The sequence below is a fragment of the Heloderma suspectum genome, chromosome 11 (assembly GCF_057233095.1).
Source record: "Heloderma suspectum isolate Gila_16-S chromosome 11, 16-S_ref, whole genome shotgun sequence".
Lineage (NCBI taxonomy): Eukaryota > Metazoa > Chordata > Lepidosauria > Squamata > Helodermatidae > Heloderma > Heloderma suspectum.
The window spans coordinates 19,843,915-19,859,724 of record NC_139468.1 but is presented as its reverse complement, the minus strand read 5'-3'; positions in this window follow the sequence as shown (position 1 = coordinate 19,859,724).

Here is a 15,810-nt window from a genome sequence, read left to right as displayed (position 1 = left end):
ACCACAGACCCAGGCATAAGCATAATGGTCAAGGACCCTTTCAGCCACCACTGTGGTCCCAGGAACCATTGGTCTCATCTCTAAGTAGGACAGTGGCAGCAAAATGTGGCTTATGAGCATGACATTCCACACCCCTGACTTAACCAGTGTGTGCTGGTTTCATGCACCAGTGCACACCTTTTCCGCTATGATGTGCTAACTCCCAGTCTCTCCGCCACTGCTTATGATTCTCCTCAGGCCTTGTTCCTTCTGTGCAAGATGCTTGCTTATCAATAACTGTATGTGAATAATCACATCATTAGTCAGTCACCACTGATTGATGCACTGCTGTCACAATGTGGCAACTTTCACTGCCAAGTAGAAATTGCCAGATGTCCCTCATTTTTAAGGGAATGTTGTTTGTTTCAGAACAGCCCTTGCTCCGTTGAAGGCACATGGCTCATTTCTTTCGGTTCCTTGGAGTCTAAAATGCTTACAAGGCAACCCACCCACCTGTTGAAGTCATCTTAAAGAGCCCCCTCCATATCTTGTCAATACAGGAAGCAATGTCATCTGCATGACTGTCTCAGTACCTGCCCTGGGACTATGGCATTCCGTCCTGCAAGGAGTGCCTTCCTATGCAACTTGCAGTGCTGCAAGTTGTCTTTATTCAGAAAGACATTTGGGTACTAAATAACACAAGCTGGTTTGAGGTGGTGTGTGTGTGTGTGTGTGTGTGAAGGACTGCTTATGATTGCCCAGAGTGATGTAACTGGGAATGTTTTTACTGTTGTTGTGTAATGTGGAGTATTTTTTCATTTGAGCTAGTTAGTTAGTTGGAACTAAGAAGAGACATAAGAAGAGACATGTTGGGTCAGAAAAAGGGTCCATCTAGTCCAGCATTCTGGTTACACAGTGGCCAACCAGCTGCCCACGGGAAACCAACAAGCGGGGCATGAATGCAATAGTGCCCTTCTGCCCATGATCCCCAGCAACTGGTGCACATAGGCATACTGCCTCTGATACTGGAGGTAGCATATAGCCATCAGGACTAGTAGCCACTGATAGCGTTATCCTATCCTCCAGGAATTTGAGAGCCAGTGTGGTGTAGTGGCAAGAGTGTTGGACTGGGAGCTGGGAGATCCGGGTTCTAGTCCCCACTCAACCATGGAAGCTCACTGGGTGATTTCGGGCCAGTCACGGACTCTCAGCCCAACCTACCTCACAGGGTTGTTGTTGTGAGGATAAAATGGAAAGGAGGAGGATAATGTAAGCCGCCTTGGGTTCCTTGCAAGAGGAAAAAAGGTGGGATATAAATGCAATAATAAATAAATAAATAAATAAATAAATAAATAAAAATTGTCCAAACCCTTTTTAAAGCCATCCAAATTGGTGAGCATCACTACACCTTGAGGAACTGAATTCCGTAGTTTAACTATGTACTATGTGGAGAAGTGTTTGTTTTATCCATCCTGAATCTCCCACCAATCAGCCTCACGAGATGACCCCGGGTCCTAGTATTATGAGAAAGGGGGAATAAATGTCTCCCTATCCACATTCTCCACACCATGCATAATTTTGTAGACCTCTCTCATGTCTCCCCTTACTTGCCTTTTTCCAAGCTAAACTATCCCTGTTCTTTTAACCTTCCCTCATAGGAGAGATGCTCCAGCCCCTTGATCATTTCAGCTGCTCTTTTCTGCACTTTTTCCAGCTCTACAACATCTTTTTAAAAGTGTTGAGTTCAGAACCTTACACAGTATTCCAAGTGTGGTCACACCATAGATTTGTATAAGGGCAGTATGATAGATAAGCAGTTGCAAAAGGTAGCTTCCCAGCTGCTCATGTCTGCCACTCAGTAAGCCAGAGCACTGGCAAATGGGTAGTTGGCTGGGCTCAGATGAGGCATCAGTGCTGGAAAACCACACCACTTGTAACAGTGAAGTCTTGGTACATAGAGCTGTGACAAATAGCCATGGCAGAAAAACATGATGCATCAACTTAAATTTGCTAAAGGCAAAAGTTAAAGTAGCTGATTTTTATACAATACAGCATGATTTTATTTCAGATATAAATCAGGGACATATGCAGCAATGTCTATCAAAGCCTTTTCTCAGATGATGGAAGGAAGACTCAATATAATGTGCTATGATGAAGAAAATCTCCAAGCAGCCAACAGATTCCACCCATAATTTTGCCCCTAAAATAAAGGGTGGGAAAAAGAAACTAGACTCAAACTAGGAGATGCAATATCTTGTTTTGTTTCTCTGTCTTTATAATTAAAACATTAATAACTTCTTTGTTAAAGGAGAAGAAGAAGAAGGGGGCATCATCAGCACCTTGCAGGCACACTTGGGCCCCAACCACTGCCTTAGCATGCCAAATGCTGATTCCCAGTGGTTGCCAATACTCCAAAGCAAAATGGAATCTAACTTAGTTGAAGCCCTCTGCCCCCGCCCCCACTGGCAGGGGTGGAAGTGATACCTCAAACCCACTTCCCTCCATGTCATGGCATTTCATTTATTACATTTCTATACTGCCCAATAACTGAAGGGTGGTTTACAGATATTAAAAACCTTAGAAATAAAATATTGTACATAATATAAAAACCATTTACATATAAACATATAAACCCACCCCACACACATACCTCACCCCACACCCCATATACACACACACACACACTAACAACCAACAATAAGAAATCCCTGGACCTGATTAAAAATCTTATCATATGCTGCCAAATACCTGGGAGGAGAGGAAAGTCGAAACCTGGCACTGAACAGATAACAATTAGTGCTGTCCACTGCTTCGGTCTGAAGCCCGAATAACAAGGCAAAGCATGCTGATTCGGAGGTGCCTCGTCTTGCTACAAAGCAGATCAGAACAGCACTGAGGTGCCTTGAACTGAAGCAGGTCGCCTACAAGGTGCCTCGGTCCACCTCATATATTCGGTGCTCTTCTTATGCCTTCTGAGCAGCTCAGACAGGCTGTCTCCAAAGAGTATCAACTTCTGAAAGATCATATGGAGGGACGGGGGGAGGGGAGATGTGCCAAATATATCAAATTGAGAGAGATCCGGCCACCAGGTGGGGCAGAAGACAATGAGGAAGAGGAGGAGGGAGGGAGCTTTACAGTGAGTCAGCCTCCATTTGCTCATTGTGAGAGAGGTGGTGTTACTGGAGAGGAGAGGACTAGAAGCTAGAGCAGTGGTCTCCAAAGTGGGGTGCACATAGGGATGGCGGAGAATTTCTCCACGAATCTCCAGGAGGCCGAATGCCAATGCATTCGGCCCCTCGAAATTGGTGGTGAAATTCTCCGCCGGCCCCCTGCCCCCCCCCCCAGGATGGGACTTACCTCGTGCGAATGTCCCTCTCGGCAGCGGGTCCCAGCGGCGGTTCGGCGGCGGTTCAGCAGGGGCGGCGGCGGCGGCCGGTCTTCTGACTGGCCGCCGCCGCCGCCACTGCAAAATAACAAAGGAAAGTAAAACACACACACACACACACCCGTGATAGGCTATGTAACGATTTACATAGCCTATCACGGCTAGATTTCCAAAGTCAGCCGTGATAGGTTACGTAAATCATCACGTAGCCTATCATGGGTGACTTTGAAAAAAAAATTAAAAGTGCGTATGCAAATGGCGGCGCCCATGGGGTGCCGCCATTTTCTTTCCTTAGTTTGGCACGTCTAGTCTACGTAAAGATTTACGTAGACTACGGCGAAAATAAGGGCAACGCAAATAGCGTTCCCTTATTTTCGCCGTAGTCTACGTAAATGTTTACGTAGACTACACATGCCAAACTAAGGAACGCATTTGCATACGCACTTTTTTTATTTTTTCAAAGTCACCTGTGATAGGCTACGTGACGATTTACATAGCCTATCATGGCTGACTTTGGAAATCTAGCCGTGATAGGCTACGTAAATCGTTACGTAGCCTATCACGGGTGTTTGTTTGTTTTTTTACTTTACTTTTTTTTTTTTTGCAGCCAGGTAGACAGGGCGCTCCTCCCCAGCCTGAATTTTGGCAGCGAGGGATAGGGCGCCTCCCCCCCGGCCTGAATTTCGGCAGGGCGAGGCGGGGCGCCTCCCCCCCCTCCTGAACTTCAGGAGGAGAAGCAAAGTGCCTCCCCCCCACCGCGAAGCAAGCTGTGGGACAAGGTAAGTGCCTTTCATCCATCCCTAGGTGCACGCACCCCGGGGGGGAGCAAGATGATCCATTGGGGTGCGCAAGCTGCCTGATAATTGAGCAGCCTCCCGCTGCCCTGACAAGCTGCCATTTTGTGCAAAGATAGCGGCAGTGGTGGTGGTGGCAGGACGGGACGGGAGCCGAAAGGGAAGCTCCATCACATTTCTCTCTTGGCTCCAGTCCTATCCTGCGGCTGCCTCTGCTGTGGCCACTGAGAGCAACTGCGCCGGTCTCTGCCAGGCATGGCAGAGGAAGCTTTAACCCTTCCCACTCTCCTCTGACAGAATGAAGTCAAGAAGAAAGTGCATGCTATGACAGCTAAGTCAGTGTCTCCCCACCCCACCCTTCTGTAATGGGTTTACCGATCATTTCTGTTGTTTCTTCATTTAAAAATTCAGAAAATTTCACTGCAGTTGGTTATCTTCCCCCTCACACACACACTGCAGTTGGTTATCTCCCATCCATTAAAGCATGTGTGTGCACATTTTTCAAAAGTATGTATTTGTTTCATGTCCATTTTCAAATGTATGCATGCTGCCAAATTCTTTTAGAGGGGTGGGGTGAGATGTTTTCAAATCACATGGCCAGCTTGGAAATGTATGGATTTCAACCACAGATTGTGTTCATATCCATGTTCAGTTTGGGAGGTGCGAATTGGGTAAATCCTGATCAAAAATGAACTGAATTTCGTCCGGTCGGAACCAATGTCACCCTGGCAGTGTTCTGCGGAGGCTCCATGGGACACTATCCCAAACAGCTTTTAAAAGGTGGAAAAAGTCTAGGGATGTACGAAAGTCACTTACCTTTTCGCAGCTTGGCTTCGCGGTGGGGGGGAGGCACTTTGCTTTTCCCCCCGAAGTTCAGGCGAAGGGGGGGAGGCTTCCCATCTCGCCCGGCCGAAATTCAGGCCGGGGAGAAGCGCCCCGTCTCCCCGGCCGCGAAACAAAAAGTAAAAAAAAAAAAAAAAGACCACGTGATAGGCTACGTGACAATTTACGTAGCCTATCACGGCTAGATTTCCAAAGTCAGCCGTGATAGGCTACGTAAATCGTCACGTAGCCTATCACAGGTGACTTTGAAAAAAAAATCGCGTACGCAAATGGCGGCAGCCCATGGGCGCTGCCATTTGTGTTCCTTATTTTGGCACATCTAGTCTACATAAAGATTTACGTAGACTACGGTGAAAGGGCATGCCGGGTTGGATGAATCAGAGGTCGGAATTAAGATTGCTGGGAGAATTATCAACAACCTCCGATATGCAGACGATACCACCCTAATGGCAGAAAGTGAAGAGGATCTAAAGAGCCTCTTGTTGAGGGTGAAAGAGGAGAGTGCAAAAGCTGGTTTGAAACTCAACATTAAAAAAACGAAGATCATGGCATCTGGCCCTATCACTTCCTGGCATATAGAAGGGGAAGAAATGGAAGCAGTGACAGATTTTACTTTCTTGGGCTCCAAGATCACCGCAGACGGTGACTGTAGCCATGAAATTAAAAGACGCTTGCTCCTTGGGAGGAAAGCTATGGCCAACCTAGACAGCATAGTAAGAAGCAGAGACATCACCTTGCCAACAAAGGTCCGTCTAATCAAAGCTATGGTTTTCCCACTAGTAATGTATGGCTGTGAGAGCTGGACTATAAGGAAGGCTGAGCGCCGAAGAATTGATGCTTTCGAACTGTGGTGCTGGAGAAGACTCTTACGAGTGCCCTGGACTGCAAGGAGGTCAAACCAGTCAATCCTAAAGGAAATCAACCCTGAGTGCTCATTGGAAGGACAGATACTGAAGCTGAAGCTCAAATATTTTGGCCACCTAATGCAAAGAGAAAAGTCACTGGAAAAGACCCTGATGCTGGGAAAGACTGAAGGCAAAAGGAGAAGGGGACGGCAGAGAATGAGATGGCTAGATAGCATCACCGATGCAATGAATATGAACCTGAGCATACTCCGGGAGAGTGCGCAGGACAGGAAGGCCTGGCATGCTATGGTCCCTGGTGTCACGAAGAGTCGGACATGACTGAATGACTGAACAACAACAACAACATTTGCGTTGCCCTTATTTTCGCCGTAGTCTACGTAAATCTTTACGTAGACTAGACGTGCCAAAATAAGGAACGCAAATGGCGGCACCCATGGGCTGCCGCCATTTGCGTACGCGCTTTTTTTTTTTTTCAAAGTCACCCGCGATAGGCTACGTGACAATTTACATAGCCTATCATGGCTGACTTTGGAAATCTAGCCATGATAGGCTACGTAAATCATCACGTAGCCTATCACGGGTGTTTTTTTTTTTTTACTTTAGTTTTTTTTTTTTTGCAATGGCGGCGGCGACAGCCGGTCGGGATACCGGACGCCGCCCCCGCCCACGACGAACCGCCACCGAACTGCCACCGGGACCCACTGCTGGGAGGGACATTCGCCAAAGGTAAGTCCCACCCCTGGGGGGGCAGGGGGAGGAGAATTTCACCGCCGATCTCGGGGCGCCGAATGAGTTGGCGCTCAGCTCCCCGAAGATTCGGGGAGAAATTCTCCACCATCCCTATGAAAAACCTTTTCATCTTCCCCTGGAATTAAAAGGGGAAGCAAGAGTACCACCATCTGGATGAAATCTTGGAAGAGTAGCTCCTTTTTGGTTGCAGCAGAAGAGCTGGACTTCAAGGTTAGTTTTCTGGAGCAAAGACACCTACTCAAAGCTGTTTTGAAACTCCGAATTAGGAGAACACAGGGCTGACGAGCTCCAAATGTAGTTTTTAGTGTTTATGGATTAAAGAATACCAACAATATTTGAGGACCTGCAAAATTTGTTTAAAGAGAACAATGGCAACATCAAAGGGAAGGAAAAAAGAAACAGGACCACCGCCAACTCCCCCCACACCTCCCTTGGCAAAGGCTCCTAGAAATGATGGAAATATAGAGAAGCTGCTTGCTCTGATAAAAACTTGGTCTTCTCAACTGTCAGAACAGGCTAAGAGATTGCATACAATCCAAGATTCCATTACCACCCTTCAAGGGGCTGTGGACCTAATTAATACTTCTCTGCAAAAGATGGAGTCCAAAGTTAATGACCTGCAAGATTGGGTGTCAGCTCAAGAGATTGCAATGCAAGCTTCTTATAATGTCTTGTCTACTAGAATTTCTCAACTGGGAGCACTCACCTGAAGAGCGAACCTACGTATTATTGGCATCAAAGAACTACCCACTGATGTAAGCCTGTCTAAATTCTTGGATAAATTCCTGCATGAACTACTTGCTTTGCCATCTGATTATTTACTTGACATTGAGCATGCATTCTGTGTTCCAAGTCTGGTGTGTAGTGTTAAAGGGACTGCTGTTACTGTTATAATTCAGTTCGCAAGAGTTTCTAAAAAAAATTACATCCTGTGCTTGGCAAGAGAGAGGGGAGATCTTGGGGGGGGGCAAAACAAGATAAAGTTATGCTATTTCTGGATTACACTAAAGAAATCGCTGATAAAGGAAGGCAATTCACCAAGGCAAGAAACCAGGCAAGACAAACGAATTTACAATATCACATAAAATACCCTGCCACATTTTGCATTCTCTTTGAAGGCCAGATGAAAAAGTTTTTAAATCATGAAATGGCAGAAGCTTTGCTTGTTGCTAAAGCACAGGAGATATCTTCTTCAGTCCCATGAGCTGGGAATGTATAAACAATTATCGCTTGTCAGTCTGTTTGGGTTACAAGATCTGGGCAGTATGCCAGAGATGATTGTTTACATATATCCATGTTTTTTTTTTCCCTTCTATTTTCTTTTATGTCCTTTTTTTATAATAGACATGATATACTGTATATAAAATTCTGGTTTGTGGGTGTATAGAAATGTATACACTCATATATATATTTAGAAATGATACTATCTAAAATATAGATAGTATAAAATATACTAGTGATTGTTGTTGCTTTTTTTCCTCTTATCCTTAATAATTTCCTTCTTTTTCTTTTAATTATTATTATTATTATTTTGAGAATATGATTAGTAATATTCTTGGTTGGTTGATTTTAGCTTTACTGTTATTATATATTAGTTGAAAAGCATTTTATGGCTAGGGGAAAAGAATTGTATGCCTATTTCCTTGCTATAAGTCTGAGGATATGTTACTGAAATAAGATGGATTACCTAGGCTGTACTGAATTGTAATATTGGTAATGGTATAATCTTTTAAGTAGAGTGATACTTGAAGTTTATGGGTAAGGGAGTTTAAATTTAACCCTTTTATTTAACTTTTTTAAAATACTTTTTCTTGTTCCCTTTGTTTTCCTGTTCTTCCTCCATTTTCCTTCTCTTTCCTTTTTATATTTCCTTTTTTGTTTTTTTGGTTGTTGCTGTGTCCTCCAAAGAATACTGTAATGTTGGAATCTGTAGATGGTGATTATGTTGTTGGTATTCTTTATTTCATTTATAAAGATAAAAAATAGAATAAAAAGTATAGATTAAAAAAATGAACTGAATTTTATTTCTCATACATCCTTATCCACCTATTCCCAAGGTGAATACCATTGGGGCTTTCTTCCACTCTCTAGCCTGCGGATAGAGCTTCTTTCCTCACTGGGAAATTTGGGTGCCCGCTTTGTTTTTCCTGTCTGTTGCTCATTCCTCTCAATAACTTTCCCAACTGACTGGCCTCCTTTTTATCTCCCTGTACTGCTCTGTTTCCTTTCCCTGCCTCCTTAAATGGCCCCAGATCCACTTCCAGGGTTGGCTCCTTGTCAGTTTAACCCTTCCCTCTCCTCCTGGTGTTTGCTTTGCAATGGGTTTAGTTGACTCCCTGATGAGTCAGTGGCTTCCCAGTCAGTGTCACTGACTCCAGAGGGGAGTTCTGGGTGTCCTTACCAGTCCATGGGGGGCTCCTTATCCAACAATTGGAGGGAGGCACCGTGAGGTGGGGGCACCCTCCAAAAGCCTGCACCATCTAACTGGCAAGCAGAGGGCAATATTTCTGAGAAAGAATTTTTGCTGAATAGTGTATTTAACAGGATTAAGATGCTGAAGAAACCCGTGCTTGTTTAAGCATTTGAAAAGACATTCAAATGCAATACATAAAGTAAAGGGGAACAGGTGGCCCTATTAATAATTAACCGAGCATTTACTTCTATAATGAGAAATTAAATTCTAAATACACAGAAGACCACAATGATGGAAGCCCAAAGAAGTCAAGTGCATTTTCTCCTTTGTGTCTTCTTCTGGATGGGAAACTGCTCCTGTCATCTTTCAAATTCTTTCATTGTTTCCTTTGGAGATGAAGAAGCTACTGACTAGAAGAAAGGAACAAAAAAAAGTGGCTGTGATAAGGGGAGCAAGGAAATGGGGAAAGAAACAACAACAACAACAATCAAATGGTGTGACAGGAGAGGAGACAAAAGAGAGGAGAATATTAGAAAGAGGGCTGAACTAAAGAGGGTAATAAAACATGCTCAAGTCTTCCAGATGAAGGACAAAAGCTCCACCACCACACACAAAATGAAGATAATGGGTTGGATCCAGATTTATTAATAGAGAAGAACCATTGAAATAGCCCTGACTAACTTACATCCCATCCCACTGATTTGAATGGGTATATTCTTCAATATAACTAAATCTGGATCCAACACATTGAAAAGAGTAGTTTGTACCTCACTATGTGGCCAACTCATTTTTAGGAAGTGTAGGAGCTTCCTCTTCATAATACAGGAGCTTTCCTCAACCTGGTGCCCTCCAGATGTGTTAGACTACAATTCCCAGCATTCCCAACCATTGGCCATGCTGGCTGGGGCTGATGGGAGTTGAAGTCCAAAACATCTCAAAAGAACCAGATTGTTGGGGGGGGGGGCTGTAATACAGTATTCACAAAGCCATCTTGATTAAAAGAAAGTAGGGGTGGACGAAAGTCACTTACCTGTCCTCGAAGATTTCCCGCGGTGGGGGGGAGGCACTTCGTTGCTCCCCCCACGAAGTTCAGGCTGGGGGGGGAGGCTTCCCGCCTCGCCTGGCGGAAATTCAGGCCGGGGAGGAGGCGCCTCCCCTCGCCCGGTCGCGAACTAAACAGTTAAAAAAAAAAAAACGCCCCCGTGATAGGCTACGTGACGATTAACGTAGCCTATCACGGCTAGATCTGCAAAGTCAGCCGTGATAGGCTACGTAAATCGCCACGTAGCCTATCACGGCTGACTTTAAAAAAAAAAAAAAGCGCGTATGCAAATGGCGGCCCCCATAGGGAGCTGCGATTCGCGTTCCTTATTTGGTCACTGTAGTCTATGTAAATGTTTACATAGACTATGGCGAAAATAAGGGCAACGCAAATAGTGTTGCCCTTATTTTCGCCGTAGTCTACGTAAACAGCGAAAACATTTACGTAGACTACAGCGACCAAATAAGGAACGGGAATGGCGGCTCCCTATGGGGGCCACCATTATCCGTACGCGTTGTGTTTTTTTTTTAAAGTCACCCATGATAGGCTAAGTGACGATTTACGTAGCCTATCACGGCTGACTTTGCAAATCTAGCCGTGATAGGCTACGTTAATCATCACGTAGCCTATCACGGGGGCGTTTTTTTTTTCCTTTTATTGCAATGGCGGCGGCGGCAGCCGGTCGAAAGATCAGCTGCTGCCCCCGCCCCTGACGAAGACCCGTCGAACCGCCAGCCGGACCCGCCGCCGGGAGGGACATTTGGCAAAGGTAAGTCCTGTCCCGGGGGGGGGGTGCGGGGGCGGGGGTGTGTGGAGAATTTCTCCCCGAAACTTGTTCGGGGGGCCAAACACGTTGGCGCTCGGCCCCCCAAAGTTTTGGGGAGAAATTCTCCGCCATCCCTAAAAGAAAGTCATTTTTCTAACAAAAGGGTACATATTCCCAAGTAGCAATTTCCAGAGGGTAGCTGTATTAGTCTGTGACAGGAAAAAGAACCAAGAGTCTTGTGGCACCTTCATGGCAGTCCTAAAGCATTCTGCTGCCTGAAGCAAAGGATAAAAGCCCCCCTCCTCCTTTCCACATTCAGAAGCAAATTAGAGTGGCAGCTGAATTTTACTTCAACACTAGTGATAGAGTGGTGTCCCCAGGGGATGGGCTAATGAGTAATGTTCTGCTGGCAATGTCAGAGGAATCTGATTGGGAGGGGGGCTTGAAGAGCTTTTAGTGGCTTGGCCCCCCAGATTCTGTTCTGTCTTCTGCCAGCTGGCCCGACTCTGTGTGCAACAAGTTGGGCCAGCTGGCAGAATTTCCATATTTTTGTTTTTGCATTTTAAAAAGACTTTGCACAAATTACAGCCATAAAGTGTGCAAAGTTGCATAATCTGCACAAATTCCAGTTGTAAATTCCACATATTTGCACAATTTGCATGAATTACAGCAATAACTTCTGCAAATTATGCAAATGTGCACAAATTGCAGCCAGAATTTGTGCAAATTAAGCAAATTACAGTCGTAATTTGCACAAATGGTGCTCGTGGGCACCACATTGGGGATACTGGGGAAATTGCAATTTGGGGGGGAAATCCCGATTCAATTCCTGGATTTTGGAAGAAAGCCTGTAGCTCAGCTCGCAAATGCAAGCTGAGCCAGGGGCTCCAGGGAAATCCGATGAGCCTCCAAAGGGCCAAATTTCCCTACAATTGCCATCCCTGCACTTCAGATCACCAGGCTTCTCCAAACATTGTCTGGCTGCTTGTCTCATCACTGATTCCCATTTGCATCTCTCAGCAACTTGTGCAAGTTGAGCAACAATCGAATTGGAGATCTGTGCAAGTTTCCCCAAATTTGTGCAAAGTTCCTAATTTGCACAAATTTGTGCAAGGTTCATCCATAGACTAAAGTGGGGCCGATTCAGTCTACAAAGGAAATCTGCAAATTAGAGATTTGCACAAATCAAACTGTGAATCAGGAATGAGACAAATATGTGGTCGAAAATTTAGTATATTTTCGGTGGACTCGTGCTCACGCTCACATTTGGAGCTTCAACAAGGCACCCTGACATGTTTTGTGAGCAAAAATGAAATGTTTATACATCCCTACTCTCTAGTGTCCTCCAGAGGGTACCAGGCTAGTGCAGGGAGTGCAGGCCAAGCCAGGTGACATGCATCTGTCCTCCAACAGGGCAGATTGCCCAAGGAGCTAAGGAGAATCAGCAGGGAGTGCCAACCCCAGCATCTGCTGACTGAGGCCATTGCCTCAGTCTGCATAATGGTAGGGCTGGCCCTGAGAACCTTAATGACTAAACAAGTTTATTTTGGCATACGTTTTTGAGACAAATTAATAAATGTATTTGTCTTTAAGTTGTCACAAAACTCTTTGTTGTTTTCCCAATGTGTTTAGCAGAAGGGTTGCAGAATTGCAAACTAAAAGTGAAACTGTATATGCTCAGAGTATCAGGTAGGGCTGTGTGTGGATCCCCTGATCCAACTCGGAGACCACTTCAGGGCTTCCGAGGCAGGCCCAATTCATCTCGGGCTGATTCCAAGGCCCCCCAAGTCGCTTTGGCCTAGGAAGCCAAAGCGGGATTCAGACATCTGAATCCTGCCTCACCCACACACACACACCACCCAGCCCCCAGCTACTTAGGTGGTCCCTCGTTCCATGAGGGGGCACTGCCACTGGGGTAGCCACTGCCGGGGGAGCCACCACTGCTGCCTCCACCAGGGGAGCCACTGCCACTGCCAGCTCCCCTGGTGGAGATTCAGCTGAAATCTGCCTTCCAAGTTGAGCCCATGATTCCGTGTCCTGCACTCTGGGATGATCGAGAAGGGATCCTGGCCTTCCTCTCTGTGACTAGGAATCAGATGGATGGGATTGCATTTGTGCAGAGGTGCTGACATTTTTTTTTTTAAGTGTCCACCTTCTCTGCTACTCCCTGTGATGTGGCCTCTGCTTTACTTCCCTCATCACTGTCTTTTTCCATCTCTGCAGTATTAAGAAGGCCAGCTGAGCCCAGGGCCCATTTTGCAGGGCCTCCATAAAAATCACCTCTGGCAAGTCTATAATTAACTATTAGTCACTTATTGTAAGATCCAATGGACATCTCATTAAATCTCAGTCAAAATGGGCTTGGGCCATTGAACCTCACTTTTTTTAAGAGCATGTTTTTTTTTTCCCCAGCCTTCTGCCAATTATAATCAGGGGAGCTAAAATTACTCCTGCCATTAGGAGGCCCACTTAAATCATGCCTGCTGCTGAGAAGTTTCAAAAGATTTGCCCATCTCTTTCCTTGCCCCCCCTACATACACACACACACACACACACACACACACTTGTCAAAAGGGAAATACCAAACACATGCTAGGGAGGGAGGCTTTTAAAACCCTCTCATCAGTCAGCATGGAAGGATAGAAGAAATGGCAGCTAGAACCTACTCCACACAGTATTCCTTCTCATTTGCAGCCTAGTGGATATTGACATATTTACTCATTTGCAACTGAGTCAGCTATACGAGCCCTAGCTGCTCCCCAGAGCCAAAGTCCGACCACCCTCAAGTAAAGGATGGGGGGATGATTACCCAGAGAAGGCAGGTGATGGGGGCAGGGGCAAACAGGCCTGGCATGGGAATGCAGAAGCCCACAGTAATTAACACAAGGATGTTGGAGAAATCTCCAATGGAATCAAATGAGTTTGGATTTCTATGACTCTGACCCATGGATTCTGCAGGAGCTTTTCCCGAGTTGCATGGATTCCATAGATGTGCAGACTGGTTTTGTTTTGTTTTTTACTTTCCAGAATTTTACGCAAATTTAGCCATAGAAAAATACATACATTGTGGGGGGGGGGGGTTGCAGATTTTTGCAAGTGTGAATTTGCATAAATGTGAATTTGCACAAACTCAGGAAATGGGTAAAAACCCAATTCTGGCAATAAGTGGAGGGCAGAATGAAAAGTACCAGGCAATCCACAAAAAACAGACAGAACAGATGAGATTTCACAAAATCCATATATACATAATTGACACTGCTCTTTCTTTCTTTCTTTCTTTCTTTCATAACGTTGGTAGTCAGGATGCTGCCAGCCAGGCCTGTAGATGGTTACAGATGTTCATTTTATTATTTTTACTTTTAAAAAGATGTATTATCGTTTTCTACAACAACATAGCACTAATGCCCAGGTAAATGTGTTTAGCATCAGGGCAGCAGACAAATATTCCAGTTTACTCCTGAAATCATGATGTTGCTATGATTTAAGTGAGCTTATGCACTGCAAGTCCAGAGATTAAAATTACCTAATTGTGCCAGTGCACACTAGTAACTTCCCTTTGGACATTACTGGTGCCCCAGCCAACAGTTTGCAACTTAGAGCTCAATCCTATGCATGTTTAGAGGGAGAGAAAAATCCTATAACTACCACCAATTCCCAGCCAGCAATGCTGGCTGGGGAATGCTGGGAGTTGAGTTACTTTTTTCTCTATATATACATGCATAGGATTATACATGCATAGGATTATATCTCTCAATATATATACATGCATTTGCTGCCTGGGATGTTGTTAAGGCACCCCAATAACTTATGCAGTGGTCTAACCCTGGTTGATTGAATGTACTTCCCTACTGCCTCCTTAATTGTCACTGGCATCTCAATACCACTCTTTTTTTAAATGAATCTTTTGGTGGCAAGAGAAATATGGTCCCCAGTGTTGATATCAATTTAAGGGCTGATTTGGAATAGTGTTTATGTCACTAACATAATGCTAGTCCTACTGTCATTCCATGGTATTAAATGTATTCTATCTGTGTTTCATGGATTATCGAGCATCTTTTGTGCCAGTGCCCACTCATGGACAGAATCAGTTGTTTTGTATGAGAATTTTGTAGGGATGTACGAAAGTCACTTACCTTTCCGCGGATTATGTTGATGGTGGGGGGGAGGCGTTCCGTCCCTCCCCCTGGAATCCTCGACGGGGGGGGAGGCGATCCATTCCTCCCCCCCGGAATCCTCGACTGCCGGCTGTGCTCCGTGGCAGCTCCACAGAGCAACCTGCCAGGCCCAGCCAGGCCATACCTGTCCGCAGCCGGATTTCCAGCCGCGGAGGGCTCTGGGGAAAAAAACAAACAAACCGCGTACGCAAATGGCGGCGGCTACGTCCGCCGCCATTTGCGTTCCTTCTTTTTGGCCATCTTAGTCTATGTAAATATTTACATTTTGCGTATGCGGGTTTGTTTGTTTTTTAACCCAGCCATGATAGGCTACGTAAATCTTTATGTAGCCTATCACGTCGTGTTGTTTTGTTTTGTTTTTTACAACACTGCAAATGGCGGCGGTGGCAGCCGGTCAGAAGACCAGCCGCCACCGCTGCCGCCGCCGAAGCCACCACCGGAGCCGCTGCCGCCAGAGCCGCCGCCACCCAGAAGATCCACCCCAGGTAAGTCTCGTCCCGGGGGGGATCGCAGGGGGCAAGGGAGCAGGCCGTTCCGCCGCGGAGTTCGGGGGCGGAATTCTCGTCACGGAGTTCGGGGGGTGGAATCATCCCTAGAATTTTGTTTATTTGTAAATGCATATTTGCGCTTATGTGCATTAGCATAAGTGCACACTTCTGCAAGAGCACATTTGCACAACCTCCCCATCCCCAAGTAAAAACAGTTTGCAAGTATGTGGAATCCGCACAACTCAGAAAAAGCTGGTACACCGTGAAATCTGCAGGTCAGATTCCCAGAAATTCAGTCTCATTTGAATG